The sequence below is a fragment of the Chiloscyllium plagiosum genome, unplaced genomic scaffold (genome assembly GCF_037043375.1).
Source record: "Chiloscyllium plagiosum isolate Xiang-an unplaced genomic scaffold, Cpla_swu_hap1 HiC_scaffold_28, whole genome shotgun sequence".
NCBI lineage: Eukaryota > Metazoa > Chordata > Chondrichthyes > Orectolobiformes > Hemiscylliidae > Chiloscyllium > Chiloscyllium plagiosum.
In genome coordinates this window covers 21207838-21228473 of record NW_028270166.1, presented here as the reverse complement: position 1 = coordinate 21228473, position 20636 = coordinate 21207838, and the positions used below count along the sequence as shown (strand labels likewise).

The window sequence follows — 20636 nt, the reverse complement described above, 5'->3', positions numbered from 1 at the left end:
CCCCTTACTAAATCCATGTTGACTTGTTCTAATCCGACCCTATTCTTCCAAGAATTTAGAAACCTCATCCTTAATGATGGATTCTAGAATTTTACCAACAACCAAGGTTAGGCTAATTGGCCTATAATTTTCCATCTTTTGTCTTGATCCTTTCTTGAACAAGGGGGTTACAACAGCGATCTTCCAATCATCCGGGACTTTCCCTGACTCCAGTGACTTTTGAAAGATCTCAACCAACGCCTCCGCTATTTCCTCAGCCATGTCCCTCAGAACTCTAGGATGTAACCCATCGGGGCCAGAAGATTTATCAATTTTAAGACCTTTTAGCTTTTCTAGCACTTTCTCTTTTGTAATGGCAACCATACTCAACTCAGCCCCCTGACTCCCTTTAATTGTTGGGATATTACTCATGAGGAATTACTCACTCCTGAAGAAGGGCTCATGCCCGAAACATCGATTCTCCTGCTCCTTGGATGCAGCCTGACCTGGTGCGCTTTTCCAGCAACACATTTTCAGCTCTGATCTCCAGCATCTGCAGTCCTCACTTTCTCCCTGGGATATTACTCATGTCTTCCACTGTGAAAACTGACGCAAAGTACTTATTAAGTTCTCCAGCTATTTCCTTATCTCCCATCACTAGGCTTCCAGCATCAGTTTGAAGTGGCCCAATGTCTACTTTTGTCTGTCGTTTGCTTCTTATGTATTGAAAGAAACGTTTACTATCATTTCTAATATTACTGGCTAGCCTACCTTTATATTTGATCCTCTCCTTCCTTATTTCTCTCTTTGTTATCCTCTGTTTGTTTTTGTAGCCTTCCCAATCTTCTGATTTCCCAGTGCTCTTGGCCACTTTATAGGATCTCTCTTTTTCTTTGATACATTTCTAGACTTCCTTTGTCAGCCATGGCTGTCTAATCCCTCCCTGGATAATCTTTCTTTTCTTGGGGATGTCCTCAATTATACCCACAAACTCCTGCCATTTTTGCTCTACTGCCTTCCCCGCTAGGCTCTGCTTCCAGTCTATTTTCATCAGTTCCTCTCTCATGCCCTCATAATTACCTTTATTTAACTGTAACACCATTACATCCAATTTTGCCTTCTCTCTTTCAAACTGCAGACTGAACTCTACCATATTATGATCACTGCTTCCTAAGTGTTCCCTTACTTTAAGATTTTTTATAAAGTCTGGTTCATTACATAGCACTAGGTCCAAAATAGCCTGTTCCCTTGTGGGCTCCATGACAAGCTGTTCCAAAAAGCCATCCTGCAAGCATTCCATGAATTCCCTTTCTTTGGATCCACTGACAACATTATTTACCCAGTCCACCTGCATATTGAAGTCTCCCATGATCACCGTGATCTTGCCTTTCTGACATGCCTTCTCTATTTCCTGGTACATGTTGCGCACCTGGTCCTGACCACTGTTAGGAGGTCTGTACATAACTCCCATTATGTTTTTTTTGCCTTAGTGGTTCCTCAATTCCACCCACACAGACTCCACATCATTCGACCCTATGTCATTCAGTGCCATAGATTTAATTTTGTTCTTAACTAACAAGGCCACCCCACCCCCTCTGCCCGCTTCCCTGTCTTTTCGATAAGTTGAAAATCCTTGGATGTTTAACTGCCAGTCCTGACCCCCCTGCAACCATGTCTCTGTGATGGCTACCACATCATAATCATTCACGATGATCTGTGCCAATAGTTCATCTGCTTTGTTACGAATGCTACGAGCATTCAGGTAAAGTGCCTTAATGCTAACTTTCTTATCATTAGAGATATTGGAAGTCATAAGATGTCCGAAGTTATCCTTCCTTTTTGCTGCATTCCCAGTCTGCCTCAAGTTTAAATCCACCTGCACACATGCTATCCTGCTGCTTATTTTTCCATTTAACTCCATACTCCCTGTCGCTTTCACTTTCCCTTCCCCCCAACTCAGAAGTTTAAAGTCCTACTGACCACCTTATTTATCCTCTTCGCTAGAACATTGGTACCTGATCGGTTCAGGTAGAGACCGTCCCAACGGTACAGATCCCCCCGGTTCCAAAACTGATGCCATGCCCCATGAAGTGGAATCCCTCTTTCCCACACCAATCCCTTAGCCACGTGTTTACTTCCCTAATTTTCTTATCCCTATGCCAATTGGCACGTGGCTCAGACAGTAATCCGGAGATTATGACCCTTGAGGACCTATACTTCAATTTCCTTCCTAGTGCTTGATAATCCCCAAAGCTAGGTCCTCCTCCCTAGCTTTGCTGATGTTGTTAGTTCCAACGTGGACCACAACAACTGGATCCTCCCCCTCCCGCTCCAATATCTTTTCAAGCCGGTCGGAGATGTCCCGCATCCTGGCACCGGGCAGGCAACACACCATGTGAGACTCCCAATCGGCTTGCAAAGGATACTATCTGTCCCCCTAATTATAGAATCCCCTATAACAACTACTTGTCTTTTTGCTCCCCCCTCTTGAATGGTCTTCTGCGCCATGGTGCCATGGTCAGCTGGCTCATCCTGTCCAGAGCCCTTTTCCTCATCTGTACAGGGAGCAAGAATCTCATACCTGTTGGACAAGGTCAAAGGCTGAGGCTCCTGCACTCCTGAACTCAGGTTCCCCCTACCTGCCTTACTAACAGTCACACTCTGATGTCCCTGATCACTAACTGAATGTGAATTACTTAATCTCCCAGGTGTGACTGCCTCCTGAAACAAAGCGTCCAGGTAACTCTCTCCCTCCCGGATGTGCCGCAGTGTTTGAAGCTTGGTTTCCAGATCATCAATTCTGAGCCGGAGTTCTTCCAGCAACCAACACTTGCTGCAGATGTGGTCACTGCCATTCACAATGGGATCAGCCAGCTCCCACATCATACAGCTACAAAACATCACCTGTACAGCCATCTCTGCTTAGTTACTTACTTTATTACTTTGTATAAATTTGAGTTAAAATACTTTCTGATACCTCTTTGCTATAGTCTTTTTCTAAAAAACAATTAATAGATAAACCAAAAAAGTAAATTTTTAACCAGTCACTGATAAAGAAATAGAAAATCCTTACCTTAACAAACCAGAGTCTCGGGTTTAACCGCCTTTCTGATTTATGTACTCACTGCTTTCCTTCCCGGCTGCCCCTCTGGTCATCGTCACTTCCCCCTGCTGCTCCCACTCCTTCTTAGCTGCAGTCTTCCGGGTTCGTTTAACCTCCGCTGCTACTCGCACTCAAAAATTTAAAAGGCATCTGGAATGGGTTTATGAATAGGAAGGGTTTAGAGGAATATGAGCCAGGTACTGGCAAATGCGACTAGATTAGGTTGGGTTATCTGGTCAGCATGGACGAGTTGGACCAAAAGGTCTGTTTCCGTGTTGTACATCTCTATGACTCTAAGGGGCAACTTTTTCTCGCAAAGGGTGGTACGTGTATGGAATGAACTGCCAGAGAAGATGGTAGAGGCTGGTGCAATTACAATATTTAAAAGGCACTTGGATGAGTACATGAATAAGAAGGGTTTATAGGGAAATGGGCCAACAGCTGGCAAAAGGGACGAGATTAATTTAAGATAGCTGGTCGGTTTGGACGGGTTGGAGCAAAGGGTCTGTTTCTGCTGTCAATCTCTCTGACTCGAAGTTGAGCACATCAGAATATGTCTGGTTAATGCTAGGCTGTGGAGGTGGTTAGAACAGATAGCCTGAATGCACTTGTCAGGCAACTGAATGCATACATGAGGAAAAAGCAATATGAATATATGGGGATAAAGTGGACTGGGAATATGAGGATTGTGTAGAATATAAACACTCATATGACGAGCTGGGCCAAATACCCTGTTTCTGTTATAGATTCCAGTTGATCAATAGCATGATGTTTTTCAATAAGTTGCTGAAGTAGCTATATAGTCTCTTACTGTATTTATAAAGTGAAAAAGCTTTGCTGCTCTTCTATGTTCATTAACTTTCAGGGTAGTATTTTAATTATGATTGCTTTTAGTTTGAATTAAGTGGAAACATAAATGTCACACTGTGGAGTTTTGCAGTCTTTGTTGATCACGACATTGTTACTGCACAGAAAGAGGCCAATCAGTCTGTTGCATCTGAGTTGGCTTTTCATAGGAGCAATTTACTTTGTGTCATTTCTTCACCTTCTCCACTCCCCAGACCTGCTGGACTTCTTCTTAAGATAGCAATCTCATTCTCTCTTGAATGCCTCGATTTTTCCTGTGTTGATCACACTCTCAGGATGTGGTTTCATCAGTGTCTGGGCCTTCCTGGAGGCTCATGTGTGAAACCACAGATTCTGCATCAAAAACGATGATTTACTGAGTTAGTGGGATTAAATAAGATCTAAATTGATTACTGTATATGAAAGTTATACAAAAAAAAATGTGAGATGATACATTTTGGGATGGAAAACAAAGCAAAGGAGTACATGTTGAATATAAAAGCAGAGAGGTTATGATGAAGCTGTATGCAACATTAGTTAGGCCACAGCTGGAGTACTGTGTGCAGTACATTACAGGAAGGATGTAATTATACTAGAGAGGGTGCAAAGGAGATTCATCAGAATGTTGACTGTGCTGAAGCAATTCAGTTCTGAAGAAAGCCTGTATATCTTGGAGTTGTTTTCCTTAGAACTGAGAAGGCAGAGGGGAACCTGACTGAGGTGATTCAAAGTTCTGAGTGGCACACGTAAGGTCAATAGGGATAAACGTTTCCCCTTAGTAGAGGAATCAATAATCAGTTTCACAATAGGGCACAGGACATTTAAACGGGATCTGAGGAAACAATCTTTTCACCCAGAAGGTTGTAGGTATCTGAAATTCACTGCCTGAAAGGGTGAAAGAGGAAGGAACCCTCAAGACATTTAAGAACTGTTTAATGAGTACTCAAAATGCCATAGCATAAAAAACTGGGCCAAGTATTGGAAAATGAGATTAGAATTGATGGATGTTTGATGACTGTCTTGGACATGATGGGTTGAAGGGCTTCCTTCTATGTTGTAAAGACTTGATGACAGTATAGACTCTTAAAGTATTCAAGAAGGCATACCTCATTTGTCGAGATCTGACAGCAATCCCTTGAAGGACCATGCATCTCTTGGCTGCCATTTTGGAGATCTATAAGTTGCTTATGATGTAGTATAATACAACACAGGCAATTCAGGCCATTGTACCTGTCTCAGCTCGTTGGTAGAGTTATCTTATTAGTCCCACTTTCTGCTTTGCCCCTCAATGCTGTTTAAAAAATTCCCTTTAAATATTTATCTATTTTCATTCTTTAAGTTAGCAATCTGATTACCCAAACACTTTGGGCAATGTATTCTAGATAAAAACTTGCTGAGTAAAAATTATGGTTTTGCAATGTTCCCTCGGATTCTTTTGCCTGGTATGACAAACAAGAGGAGAGGCAGCAAGCAGGAGGGTTAGCAAGTAGAAAACAGGTAGCAAGTGAGCCACAGGAAAGGTAATTGTGCCTCTGGGCCACATAGTGAACTTCGTCGACTGTAGTTTAAAAAGACTGTATAGAAACAAAAGAGGACTGGCATGTCATGAATTCATCCCAAACACTGTACTTACTTTAGAGGTATGTCTGTGACCCCACTACCAGGATATCAAGGATTTCAGTCAATATGCCCTTCTTCGGTCCAATAAACCAGTAAAGGCCACCAAAATGTACAGAGTCCAAGATAACTGACCTTTCAATGATCTCTAAACAAAAAACCGAAAGAATTGTGAATGCTGGAAATCAGAAACAAAAACAATGTTCCAAAGAAGGGTCACTGGACCCAAAATGTTAACTCTGATTTCTCTCCAGATGCTGCCAGACCTACTGAGTTTTTCCAGCAATTTCTGTTTTTATTTCAATTATCTCTATTGGATTTCCAACAAAGATTTTAAGAATTTTTTTTGAGTCATTAAGTGCCTTTGTACTGAATTAGCAGAGGAGCTGTCTGTCCAATGCATCTAAGGCCTGCTTCATTATTAAAGAACACATCCCCGTGAAGAGCGCATTGATATGAAAGCTAACTCATTACCAAGGGTAGAAAATTATTAACAGAAACCCAGAAGCATGTTGATGGAAGAACTTTGTTCTTTGGTTTCCAATACACTTGGCATATATCATGAGGGGAGGGCAATGGCCTAGTAGTATTATCACTAGAGTATTAATTCAGAGACCCACATAATCTTCTGGCAAATGGTGGAATTTGAATCCAGTAAAAAAAATCTAGAATTAAGAATCTACTGATGACCATGAAATCATTGAGGATTGTCGGAAAAACCTGTCTGGTTTACTAATGTCCTTTAGGGAAGGAAATCTGCCATCCTCACCTGGTCTGGCCTACATATGACTCCAGACCCACAGCAATTGCCCTCTGAATTGGCCAAGCAAGCCATTCAGTTGTATCAATCGCTACAAAGTGTCAAAGAAATGAAACTGGATGGACCATCTGGCACCAGCCTAGACACCAGAAAAGTCGAAGACAGAAACAGCCTGCAAAGTCCTCCTCACTAACATCTGGGGGGTTAGTGCCAAAATTGTGAGAGCTCTCTCACAGACTAGTCAAGCAACAGCCTGAAATAGTCATACTTATGAAATCATACCTTACAGACAACATCCAGACACCACCATCATCATCCCTGGATATGTCCTGTCACATCAGCAGCGGTGGTATACAGTCGGGTGAGAGTTGATCTGGGAGTCCTCCACATTGAGGTCTGAAATCTCATGATTTCAGGTTGAACTTGGGTAAGGAAACCTCCTGCTGAGTACTACATACTGTCCTTCCTCAACCAATGGATCAGAACTCCTCTATGTTGAACAATACTTAAAGGAAAAACTGAATATGGCAAGTGCACAAAATGTACTTTGGGTGGGGGATTTCAATGTCTACCACTAAGAGTGGCTTGGCAGCAGTACTACTGATAGAGCTGATCAGGTCCTAGAGGCCATAGCTACTAGACTGGGTCTGTGGCAGGCGGTGAGAGGGAAAAACATACTTGACCTCATCCTTATCAATCTGCCAGGTGCAGATGCATCTGCCCATGACTGTATTGATAAGAATGACCACTGCACAGTCCTTGTGGAGACGAAGTCCTACCTTCAAATTGAGAATAACCTTCATCGTGTTGTGTGGCATCATCACTGTGCTAAATTGGGACAGACTTTGAACATATCTAGCAACTCAAGACTGGGTGTCCATGAAATGCTATGGGCCATCAACAGCAGCAGAATTGTACTCCAGCACAATCTGTAACCTCATGGCCCGGCATATCTCCCAATCAACCATTACCGCCAAGCCAGGGGATCAACCCTGGTTCAATGGACAGTGGAGGAGGGCATGCAAGGAGCAGCACCAGAAGATGACGTGCCAACCTGGTGAAGCCACCAAATAGGACCACTTGCACGCCAAACATTGTAAACAGCAAGTGATGGACAGAGCTAAGCGATTCCACAACCAACGGATCAGATCCTGCCACACCCACTCGTGAATGATGGTGGATGATTAAACAACTCACTGGAAGAGGAGGCTCCATAAATATCCCCACCCTCATTGATGGAAGAGCCCAGCACATCAGTGCAAAAGATAAGGCTGAAGCTTTTGCAGCAATCTTCAGCCAGAAAAGCCGAGTAGATGATCCATCTCAAACTTCTCCGGTTGTTCTCAGCACTACAGATAAAGGTCGTTCTGTTATAACGAGTGTTTCATTAATGCAAATTCACTATAACGTGATCGCTGAATTTGGGACATTATTTCCAAAGCATGAACTTTTAAAGCATGTATTGGTTATAACATGATTCCAGCCCCATTCGTTGAAATGGTGCTGCTCTGAGGCAATTTTTTTAAAATCATGCGGGTTTGCACGAGAACAGAACTATTGCAGAACCGACTGTCTCAGTTTTCAGCCAATTCAATTCACTCCCTGCAATATCAAGAAACGGTTGGAGACAGTAGATCCTGTAAAGGCAACGGGCCCTGACAACATTCCAGCAATAGTACTGAAGACTTGTACTCCAGAACTTGCCACTCCCCTAGCCAAACTGTTCCAGTAGTTACAGCACTGACACCAATCTGACAATGTGGAAAATTACCCAAGTATGTCCTGTTCATAAAAAGCAGGACAAATCCAATCTGGCTAATTATTGCCTGTCAGTCTACTCTTGATCATCAGTAAAGTGATGGAAGGTGTCATCAATAGTGCTATCAAGCAGCACCTACTCAGCAATAACATCCTCAATGACGCCCAGTTTGGGTTCCACTGGGGCCATTCAGCTCCTGACCTCATTACAGCCTTGGTTGAAACATGGACAAAAGAGCTGAATTCCAGAGGTAAGATGAGAGTGACAGCCCTTGATATCAAGCTGCATTTAACAAAGTGTGGCAACCCTGGCAAAACTGGAATCAATGTGTATCAGAGGTCAAACATTCTGGTGGTTAGTCATATCTGACACATAGGAAGATGATTGTGGTTGTTGGAAGTGTGTCATCTCAGCTCCAGGACATCTCTGAAGGAATTCCTCAGGGTAGTGTCCAAGACCCAACCATCTTCAGCTGCTTCATCAATGACCTTCCCCCATCATAAGGTCAGAAGTGGGAACATTCACCAATTATTCAACGTTCAGCACCATTTGCAACACCTCAGTCACTGAAGCAGTCCGTGTCCAAATGCAATAAGATCTGGACAATATCCAGGTTTGGGCTGACAAGTGACAAGTAATATTTGTACCACACAAATGCCAGGCAATGACCATCACCAATAAGAGATAAGCTCACCACTGCTCCTTGACATTCAATGGTGTTACCAACAGTGAATCCCCCACTATCAACATCCTGGGAGTTATCATTGATCAGAAACTCAACTGGACTCACCATGTAAATGCAGTGGCTCTTAACAAGAGCAGGCAGATGTTAGGAATACTGCAGCGAGTAATTCACCTCCTGACACCCTAAACCCTGTTCATCGTCAACAAGACACAAGTCAGGAGTATGACGGAATATTCCTTACTTGCCTGGATGAGTACAATCCCAAGAAAATTTCAGAAGCTTGACACCATCCAGGACAAAGCAGTCCACTTGATCAGCACTGCATCCACAAACATCCATTTCCTCCACCACTGATGCTCAGTAGCAGCAATGTGTACTATCTACAAGATGCACTACAGAAATTCACCAAAGATCCTCAGACAACACCTTCCAAACCCATGACCACTTCCATCTCGAAGGACAAGGGAAGCAGATATATGGGAATAACACCAGCTACAAGTTCCCCTCCAAGCCCTCACCATACTGACTTGGAACTAAGTTGCCATCCTTTCATGGTCCCTGGGTCATATTCCTGGAATTCACTCCCTAATGGCATTGTGGGTCAACCCACAGCAATTAGGCTGCAGCGGTTCAAGAAGGCAGCTCACCACCACCCTCACAACGGGCAGCTAGGGACGGGTAATAAATGCTGGCCAGCCAACAAAGCCCACATGTCACAAAGTGATTAAAAAAAACTACAGAATACTGTTTACAAAGTATAATGTACTTGCTAGAATGTAGCTGGTAGTTACATTGAATTGTTGGAATCAGGAATACAGCTTGTGATTAATTCCAGGTAGTAGTCACTGTTACGATTGGTTAGAGACCATTAATACTGAAAGAGAAATCCAAACATCTTATTTTTTCCAATAGAACTAACCATAACATTGCATTATTTTTGAAAATAAAACACAAAGTGTTTTAAAAGAGTACAAATTAAACAAGGTGAATAGTTAACACTATAGCTTATACTATATGTGCCACGCCCTCAGGTTTATTTCCTTTATCACCCAGGAATTCTCTTCCATCCTATGAAACCTTGAGTTTTTTTTCACTTTCGTGGCCATAAGTATCCCACAGTCCTCTGGCAACTATATTTACTTCTCCTCAGCTCCAGCTATTTTCAGAGGTAAAACTTTCATTTACCTTCACTTGGCTGTGGATGGCTCAGTTTCTTGTTCTTGTTCCTTTTACAACGTCTCTCAACTATTTTGGCTGATTGCTTTCTGTTGCCAGAAGACATTGTGAGGTTCACAATAGAGTCTTCTCCGAGCTTCAAAACTAGGCAAACTTCCACCATCTATTCTTTCACAAAATTCAAACAGACTTTAAGCCTCACCCACATTCAGTGTATGATGAAGACTGTTTTTGTCACACTGCTACAATGAACACGCACCTGTTACTTACATTGGCTATCTTCTCTCAGGGAGTTGCAAACTAACACATTGGGTCCAAACTCTAACTAACTCATGAGGCCCCTTTCAGTCATGGCTGACCACGGGCTGCATCCTTGTTGTTCTATCTTTCTGCTTTCCTGAAGCAATGTCGCTTGTGACTGAAGAGATCAATGCTGGAGTGGCAGTCCCAGTCGCAGAGGTCACATCTGTATGTGGTCGTTGATCTGCTTGAACTACTGCACTCCTTCCTGCGTGCCGACTTGTTTGCTGCAGCGCTCATCAGCTTCTTTTGAGGTGTTGGTTCAGGGTGCTTCTCCATCTCATGCGGTCAGCTGCAAGCCTTTCCCAGGACTCCATAATGATATCAAGTGCCTTCATGTCCCTCATGCATACGTCCTTGTAGCGCAGCGAGGGATGCCCAGTGGGTCTCTTCCTGGATTCAGGCTCTCCATCGAGGATATCCTTTGGGATGCGGCCGTCCTCTATGCAATGGACGTGGCCCAGACAGCGCAGTCTCTGCTGCCTGACCAGAGTGTATATGCTGGGAAGGCCAGCGCAAGATAGGACTGCTGCGTCAGACACTCTGTCTTAGCAGAATATGGCGGATACTCCTCAAGTGGAAGGTGTTCAGTCTTCTCTCTTGTCTGGCGTATGTAGTCCACATTTCACTGCTGTACAACAGTGTGCTTATGACGCAGGTGTGATAGACTGATGTTTTTGTCTTCACTGTCAGCTTGGGATTTGTCCATACTCAAGTTGTGAGGCAAGCAAGAGTTGAGGCTGCTTTCCCGATCCTCTGATTGACAAGAGGATCGGGAAAGCAGCCTCAACTTTCTAACTAACTCACTGAACAAACATCTAGGGACCCTTCCAAGCTTCACCTATCTCCATAAAACTTAGCCTGCTCTGGGATGTCCTCAAGATGAACTTTAAGCTATTTATTCCACATTTTTAATTTATCCTTTGATCTGATGAAATGAATGGATTTTACGATCACTCAAGAGTTCACCAAATATTTTTACATTAATTCAGCTTTACTTCCCAAAACAAAAATATCTCTCTGGATAGCCATTATTGAAAGGATTGCAGACATCATGTCTGAGTTCCTTAGCTCAGCAAGCACATTTGCTGTTTTATAACTCTATTCCAAAAGTCAAAATAGAAGAAATAAAGATGAATCACTATTTTTGAAGTGCAATTTTTTTAAAAGGTTTTCAGGCAATCTTTAAAGTCTAGAATTTTAACCATCTGTCTAAATAACTCCAATCCTCCCAGATCTTACCAAGTTAGTAAGATCCAAGAATAAATATTCTCAACACTGTAATGTACAGTTTGTTGCAGCGGTGCATTTTGATTATTCCAGAGTGTTATCCTCTGGAGGTGGAGGTGGTGAAGATACCGCAGTAGTAGATCAGGCAGGATGTGTGAATGAGGAAGGGAAGGCAGTGGTTAAGGATTGAGGAGAGGATGAGCAACAGAAGGCAGTAGCGAGGGGACGAGGAATGGAAGACAGTAGATGAGGAGGGGGGGGAAGAGGAATGGGAGGCAGTGGGCAAGGGAGGAAGAGAGGATGAGAAATGGAAGGCAGTAGATGATGGTGAGGAGGAGAGGGAGTAGAGAGGTGAAGGAAGGGATTAGGAATGGAAAGCAGTGGGTAATGGTGAGAAGGAGAGGATGAGCAATGGAAGGGCGAGGGTGAGGAGCACAGGATGAGGAATGGAAATCAGTACATAAGGGAGAGGATAAGGAATGGAAGGCAGTGGGTGAGGGTGAGGAGCACAGGATGAGGAATGGAAATCAGTATGTAAGGGAGAGGATGAGGAAAGGAAGGCAGTAGATAGGGTAGGCATATTGGTTGAGGAAGGGAAGGCAGTGGAAGCATTAGGTAAGGTAGACAGGTTGGTTGAAGGAGGGAAGGCAGTGGTTAAAGGTGGAGGAGAGGATGAGGAATAGAAAGCAGTAGCTAAGGGAAGAGAGGGTGAGGAATGGAAAGCAGTAGGCAAGGGAGGGAGGAGAGGATGAAGAATGGAAGGCATTGGATGAGAAAGGAGGGGAGATGAAGAATGGAAGGCAATGGGTGAGGAGGAGGAGAGGATGAAGAATGGAAGGCAGTGGGTGAGGGAGGAGGAGGAGATGAAGAATGGAAGGCAGTGGGTGAGGGAGGAGGAGGAGATGAGGAATGGAAAGCAGTGTGAGAGGTAGAGGGAATGAGGAATGGAAGGCAGTGTGTGAGGTAGAGGAGATGAAAAACGGAAAGCAGTGAGGGAGGGGTAGAAGGAAGGGATGAGGAATGGAAGGCAGTGAGGGGTAGGAGGAAGGAATGAGAAATGTAAGGCAGTGGATGAGAGAGGAGGAGGGGGATAAGGAATGAAAAGCAGTGGGTGAGGGAGGAAGTGGAGGATAAGGAATGGAAAACAGGGAAGAGGGAATGAGGAATGGAAGATATTGGGTGAGGAGGAGGGGATGCAGAATGGAAGACAGTGGTAAGGGAGGAAGAGGGGAACGAGGAATAAAAGGCAGTGGATAAGGGTGAAGAGGAGGGGATGAGGAATGGAAAGCGGTGGGTGAGGGAGGAGGGGGATGAAATGATGAGGAATGGAAGGCAGTGGGTGATGGAAGAGGAGGAGAAGAGGGATGAGGAATGGAAAGCAGTGGATGAGGGATGGGAGGTATGAGGAATGGAAGGCAGTGGGTGAAGAAAGAGGCGGGGCTGTAAAATGACATCACCGAAACCGTCGTCACAATGAGTCCGTGCGTGTGACGTCAGATGTGCTTTGTGGAAAGTGGGAAGGGGGGGGATTGGAGGAGGCCGGACTCAGAGAACAATCAGTCTCAGCGACCGAGAGGGGATAGTCGTGTCTGTTGGTTTCAGCGGTAGGTAAACCAGGCTTTCTTACCCGACTCAAGGCCTAGACTAGTCACGATTGAAGCTCAGAGAAGCCGTTGGCTTCCCTGAGGTATGGGTGTAAGTATCGCCGGCTCATTCCAGCTGAAGCTGCCCGTCCTGTCGCCATGTCATGTGAAAGAGTCCGGCTTATTTCCAATGGCAGGCCGCCATTCTCCCCCCACCCCTCTCCCACACCACACTGGAAACTGAGAGAACCGAGTCGCGTGGCCCAGCCGCCTGTTATCCTGACTAGACTTGGGCCTCGAAGCCTGGGGTTGGCAGTTGGCGGCGGGCCCCGGTCAGGAAGCGGCTGCGATATGAGACCAGCTCGGACTGGCTGCTTGTGGGGGCCGGAAGTTCCACCCGTCTCGGCTGCGCTGATTGGAGAACTACACCAGGCGCGATGCCTGATTAGCTGAGCGCGCTGTCAGTCAAGGTTCTGCTGGTGTCTGGAGCTGAGCGACATTTTCTGGACATTCCCCATTAATGGTGTTTCCTTGTTCTTTGTTCCCACCAGGGTTTAAAGTAGTATTGTCTTCGTTATTTTGTCTGCACCGCTATTGGTATGTCAACGAGGTTATTCTCAATTCTTCCCTCCTCTTTAAACGATGTTTAAAAATGTCGACTTTGTTCAAGTTTCGGTGCAGCACAATCACTAGATCAGATTATTGCTGTCCGTCTTTCTTTGAAAGCATTTGCTTTAATTTTTTGGTAAGCCACTAAAAGTTTGGGATAAAAAACAACTCTTTCTTTCATATTGGCACCGAACGATTTCACTGACGGCCGCCAATCTGAGTTTGAAACTTCACCCTGGCCATAATACTGTACTGACTTTTTAAACTGAAAAATCTTACAATTATTTCAAAAACAAAAAAAGTCAATGTTAAAATGAATGATATGTGAATTAAGTTGACTTCACTTAATATTTAAGTGACAGTTGAGTTGAGATTTCACTAAATTGTGCATTAGACTTCCAGATCTAACACTTGCAGTATTTTGGAGCCTGAAAGGAGTTTATTGTCATGTCGTACTTAAGGTTTCAGGCTTCCTTTTCTGCCAGTCATGAAAAGTAAACACAACTGTCAAATTCTTCAGTCCCAAATGCAAATTCTGATGTCCACACCGCTGAATAATTCTGGCTGAGAGGTTAATTAAATCACTAGTTAAAATTCCTGTGTATTCTTTAGCACACCTGGTAAAGTGTTAATTTGACAGTATTTCATGTCTTGAACTTTTTCTTAATCCACCAAAAGAAAATAGATGCGGATGATTCTCTATTCTGGCTACTAGTGGTGTGGTCAATTCACTGCAAAGTTGATCAAACACCTACATCCTTACTGATCCAGTAGTGGTTGCTGTCATCAGAATTATTTTAAATATTAGTAAGGGTCTAATTGAACTATAGAGGGAAAAATGAGGTTTGCAACTGCTACCATTGGAGAGTCTTATTGACCAAGAAAGGTTGAATAGGCTTGGGTGGTGAGAATTAGAACTAAAGAAGATTTACTTGAGGTGCATATGATTATAACCTAAATAGAGTAAAAAGATCTATTCCCTCAATAACCAGGGCAAAGGTTTAAAAAGTAATTTGCGGGATTATAGGGGAGTTTAGAAATTATTTCACCCTGAAGGTATTTCACATCCTGACTAAGTGGCTGAGCAGAATTCCTTTTTGCATTTTAAAAGAAAAACTCTGATATGCGGTTGTGGTATGTAATACTTTAAGTGCTGTAACCTTGAGCTGGAAAATGGGATTAGATTGTATCTTTTTTGCTTGTCACAAGATGGATGGAGTCATCTCCTATGGTGTACATTTTTCTATTTTTGACTTTAAAAGAAATGGTAACTTTTGTTAGTAGAATCAATCCACAGTTGAATGAACACAATTTGATTAAACATTAACTTATATACAAAATGCTTCCTTGATGTTATAAAACAAGGTGTTAGTTAAGCAAAGGTTTGGGCCAGGAAGTAAATGTTTAAGGAGCATTTTAAACAAATGGAGTGAATTAGGGAGGGAAATAGGCAGTTTTAGAACCTAGACAGCTGAAGATGCAGCTACAATGAGTAATGAAAATTGTTTGGAGGATTGGGTGGGATGTGTGTGCAGTTAATCATGGGAACAGAATGAAAAGAATATAGATATTTTAGAAGGATGTGTAGCTGGGTGAGTTCAGAGCTGAAGAGAAACAAGACATAGATGAGGATTTTTAAATAAAAGTTCTGTGTCCTACTTAGTAGTATATACTATACTCTATAATGTAAATGTTTTGTCAGTTATTACTCACTGAAACCCCAGTGATGAAATCACATGGTCTTTCCAGTGTTGAGAGGAAACCTAACCTGTTTGACAATAAGCAAATTATGGCTTATTTTAAGTCAAAGCTGATTCATAAATCCCATTTAAATTTGAACTGGAAATTGTCTTGAGCTGTTTAATTTGGCAAATACACCAGTCTGTTTCACAGTGACCATTTTAAACATGGCAGGCAAACAAGATACTTATAATCAGTCTCTTATGCAAATTAGCTAGTGGTATCTTCTTCAAAATAGTAAAACTTTTGAGCAAGTTAGAGAATTATTTTTAGTACAGGAATTGTAGTGTAAAGAACTTTTTGACATGGAAACCATATAAAATGGTAGGTTCCTGATAGAACCAGTTTAATGACATGTATACTGATAATACTAAGACTAACGATAAATAAAACTATTAAGTCTTGTTCCACCGATCCCAAACAAGGATAGTTTTGATAGTGTCCAAAGCTTAAATTGGCTTTTGACAATCATAGTTTGCAATTATCTAAAGTTTCGACTTGCACATAAGAAATTGCTTTGCTAAGCACTGGCTCTTAAATGAAGTGTTATGTCTGAGCAAGTTTGAGATTTGTATTGAGCTTGAAATATTCAAGCATGTGTTTGCTGTATTGACCACATCCAATTTAAATACAAATTCAGCATATAATCTTCCTCGCTGCCTGGTAATTTCTGTGCTTGAGTTTGGTGGGGAACAAGCTGCCACATTATTTTTTTTCCCATTCCCGCCTTGGTAGTGTGGAAGCGTACTGTGCAGTTCTTTATGTAGCAGAAATCCTGTTCTGCTATGGCAGGCACACCTTAAGCTGTCGAGTATTAGCTGCAGTTGGCATTCCAGCAGGATTACTTGGGTAGCAGTCAAGAAACAAGAATCCGTTTTTTATTTCCTTGAGGCACTGATGTACAGAGCACTATCAAGTTAGAATCTTCCATGATCTGCGTTTATAATAATGTTCATTACAGAGGCATCAAGGGAGATCTTTTCAGTTTCATTAAGGCCCCTTACAAGTGACTTTTGCACAGAATAGGATCTGGTTATTGCCGGAGTTGAAAATGTGGATTCCCAAAATATCTAGCCACTAAACATTCACAAATGGTGTGATGTGTTCATTTGATATCAAAGTTATTAATGGCTAAGTTACTGAGCCAAAGTTTTGGCACTTAAATTATTTCTAAAACTAAATAATTTTCCAGACCTTATGTTGAATACGTTTGATATAAATACATTGAATTGGAAATTTTACTTTGCATTTGCCTTTTAAAATGTTTGATTTTGTGAAATGATATTCAGGGATATTTTTCAGTCATTGTTGGCAGATCGTTCAATCCAAAGATAAGATGTACTCAGGAGAAAGTGAGGACTGCAGATGCTGGAGATCAGAGCTTAAAAATGTTTTGCTGGAAAAGCGCAGCAGGTCAGGCAGCATCAAAGGAGCAGGAGGATCGACGTTTCGGGCATAAGCCCTTCTTCAGGAATCAGGCTTATGCCTGAAATGTCGATCCTCCTGCTCCTTTGATGCTGCCTGACCTGCTGTGCTTTTCCAGCAACACATTTTTAAGATAAGATGTACTCAATTGGGTTTCTGCCACCAGTTTTCATGTGTTTCAACATTTTTAGTTGTTATTTGTGCAGTGCAAATCTGAGATGGGAGAAATAAATAAGTTCAAATTTAAGTACTAATTAATTGCTATCATTGCCTTTAATAATACAACATTCCTACATTGGGTTAGTGAAATCTACTCTCTCTTGTCATCCATATGTAAAATTGTTCATGCTTGATGGTTACTAAATTTTCCAGTAAGCTGGAAGATCATAATAGTCACTAACTTGGAGGCTCGGGGTGGCATTTTTAGTCTTGTAAAGGAGAAAAGCATAAGTAAGTGTGTTGCTTAAAGCCTGGAGAAAGCAACTTCTCTTGTGGGTCTCTATTTTATTTGTCTTCACATTTTTGCTGAAATTGCTACTGCTGAACAGAAATGGAACACATTGAACAGCACATTATGTAATTAGTAAAACAAAAAGAGGGTAATATTTGTTAACTTTTTTGGGGGGGAGGTGAGGGCAGCTATCTTTGGCTTCAAATTGGTTTGTGCCTCACAGCTCCTTTTTTTTTCTTAAGACTGAACTTCTGTTATAGAAGTTGGGTCTTTTAGAGTCAAAGAGATGTACAGCATGGAAACAGACCCTTCGGTCCAACCCGTCCATGCCGACCAGATAACCCAACCCAATCTAGTCCCACCTGGCCCATATCCCTCCAAACCCTTTCTGTCCATATACTCATCCAAATGCCTCTTAAATGTTGCAATTGTACCAGCCTGCACCATTTCCTCTGGCAGCTCACTCCATACATGCCCCACCCTCTCGTGAAAAAGTTGCCCCTTAGGTCTCTTTTATATCTTTCCCCTCTCACCCGAAATCTATGCCCTCTAGTTCTGGACTGCCACACCCCAGGGAAAAGACTTTGTGTATTTATCCTATCCATGCCCCTCATAATTTTTGTAAGCATCTGTAAGGTCACCCCTCAGCCTCCGACGCTCCAGGGAAAACAGCCCCAGCCTGTTCAGCCTCTCCCTATAGCTCAAATCCAACCCTGGCAACATCCTTGTAAATCTTTTCTGAACCCTTTCAAGTTTCACAACATCTTTCTGATAGGAAGGAAACCAGAATTGCGCGCACTATTCCAACAGTGGCCTAACCAATGTCCTGTATGGCTGCATCATGACCTCTCACCTCCTGTACTCCATATTCTGACCAATAAAGGAAAGCATACCAAGCGCCTGCCTCACTATCTTATCTACCTGCGACTCCACTTTCAAGGAGCTATGAACCTGCACTTTGTTCAGCAACACTCCCTAGGACCTTACCATTAAGTGTATAATTTGCTTTCCTAAAATGCAGCACCTTGCATTTATCTAAATTAAACTCCATCTGCCACTTCTCAGCCCATTGGCCCATCTGGTCAAGATCCCATTGTAATCTGAGGTAACCTTCTTTGCTGTCCACTGGACCTCCAATTTTGGTGTCATCTGCAAACTTACTAACTGTATCTCATGTTCACATCCAAATCATTTACATAAATGACGAAAAGAAGTGGACCCAGCACTGATCCTTGTGGCTCTCCACTGGTCACAGGCCTCCAGTCTGAAAAACAACCCTCCATCTTCACCCTCTGTCTTCTACCTTTGAGCCAGTTCTGTATCCGAATGGCTAGTTCTCCCTGTATTCCGTGAGATCTAACTTTGCTCACCAGTCTGCTATGGGGAACCTTGTCGAACACTGAAATCTATATAGATCACATCTACTGTTCTGCCCTCATCAATCCTCTTTGTTACTACTTCGAAAAACTCAATCAAGTTTGTGAGACACAAAGCCATGTTGACTATCCCTAATCAGTCCTTGCCTTTCCAAATACACGTACATCCTGTCCCTCAGGATTCCTTCCAACAACTTGCCCACCACTGATGCGGGGCTCACTGGTCTATAGTTCCCTGGCTTGTCTTGCCACCTTCCTGAAATAATGGCACCACGTTAGCCAACCTCCAGTGTTCCAGGCACCTCACCTGTGACTATCGATTATACAGATATTTCAGTAAGAGGCCCAGCAGTTTCTCCCCTAGCCTCCCACAGAGGTCTAGGGTACCCCTGATCAGGTCCTGGGGATTTATCCACTTTTATGCATTGCAAGGCATTCAGTACTTCCTCCTCTGTGTTATGGGCATTTTTCAAGATGTCACCTACATTCTATATCTTGCATGACCTTTTCCACAGTAAACACTGCACAATACTTGTTTAGTATCTCTCCTATTTTCTACGGCTCCACACAAAGGCTGCCTTGCTGATCTTCAGGGGCCCTATTCGCTCCCTAGTTACCCTTTTGTCCTTAATATATTTGTAAAAACCCTTTGGATTCCCCTTAGCTTTGGCAAATAGAGTTATCTCATTTCCCCATTTTGCCCTCCTGATTTCCCTCTTTTGTATACTCCTACTGCCTTTATACTCTGCTCAGGATTCACTCGATCTATTTTGTCTATACCCGACATACGCTTCCTCCTTTTTCTTGACCAAACCCTCAATTTCTTTAGTCATCCAGCATTCCCTACACCTACCAGTCTTTTCTTTCACCCTAACAGGAATATGCTGTCTCTGGACTTTCAGTATCTAATTTCTGAAGGCTTTCCATTTTCCGGCTGTCCCTTTACCTGTGAGCATCTGCCCCTGATCAGCTTTTGCAAGTTCTTGTCTAATACCATCAAAATTAGCCTTCCTCCACTTTACAACTTCAGTTTTTAGATCTGGTCTATTCTTTTCCATCACTGTTTTAAAATGAATAGAATTATGGTCGCTGGCCCCCAAAGTCCTCCCCCACTGACACCTCAGTCACCTGCCCTTATTTCCCAAGAGTAGGTCAAGTCTTGCACCTTCTCTAGTAGGTACATCCACATACTGAATCAGAAAATTGTCTTGTACACAGTTCAGAAATTCTTCTCCATCTAAACCTTTAACACTATGGCAGTCCCAGTCGATGTTTGGAAAGTTAAAATCCCCTATCATAATCACCCTATTATTCTTGCAGATAACTGAGATCTCCTTAAAAATCTGTTTCTCAATTTCCCTCTGACTATTAGGGGATCAATAATACAATCCCAATAAGGTGGTCATCCCTTTGATATTTCTCAGTTCCACCCAAATAACTTCCCTGGATGTATTTCCGGGAATATCCTCCCTCAGCACAGCTGTAATCTTATCTTTCCTGTTTACTATGTTTTATTTATTTTACAGATTGGCAATAACAACTGTACTTTTTGAGTAACTCTGCAAATATAACTTTTAAAGCAATTATGCACATTTGAATCCTGAGCAAAGAACTTGCTTGTTTGGCAAAATTGAGGTGAACCTGCTGGAGGCAAACTCCATATGTGTGACTACAATCAATGCATTGCTATAGTTTGTGCCCTAATTGTGAAAGTTTTCCAGGGTCACCCTGTAAAATCTTGCTAATAGGGAATACTGTAAACTAAATGGGATGTTGGGAAAATGGTATTAAACCCACAGACAATAACAACTTATCCCAACTCTCAAATGCTGTAATTTCTATAATCTCGTTTGAACCTTCACTTTAATTATCGTGAGGTTTAACTGTAAGGAATTATGTCAAATATGATAGTTCATAGTGAAACTTTTTCAAGAGCTTCATTTTGCAAAACTGTATCTGTTGATATGAATAAACTGAAAGAAATTGCAACACTGGAG

General features: G+C 42.6%; 1 protein-coding gene and 1 long non-coding RNA gene across 4 annotated transcripts in view; one reads left to right on the top strand and one right to left on the bottom strand.

Annotated features, from left to right (window-relative positions):
• Positions 1-2438: 2438 nt before the first annotated feature.
• On the bottom strand, positions 2439-13407 carry LOC122565341 (uncharacterized). Its single transcript, XR_006316135.2, has 3 exons — positions 13083-13407; positions 5562-5693; positions 2439-4282 (listed from the first exon to the last, which is right to left on the bottom strand). It is a non-coding gene; the product is annotated as an uncharacterized LOC122565341 (long non-coding RNA).
• LOC122565340 (AN1-type zinc finger protein 6) overlaps positions 12960-20636 on the top strand; it is a 31642-nt gene continuing 23965 nt past the window's right edge. For 2 of the 3 annotated variants that reach the window (XM_087976027.1, XM_043721214.2), the window contains exon 1: positions 12960-13059. The gene's annotated coding sequence lies outside the window, so the exon portion shown is untranslated. Of the gene's footprint in view, positions 13060-13506; positions 13636-20636 lie in introns of those variants that run through there. The other variant, XM_043721215.2, reaches the window with a different exon arrangement.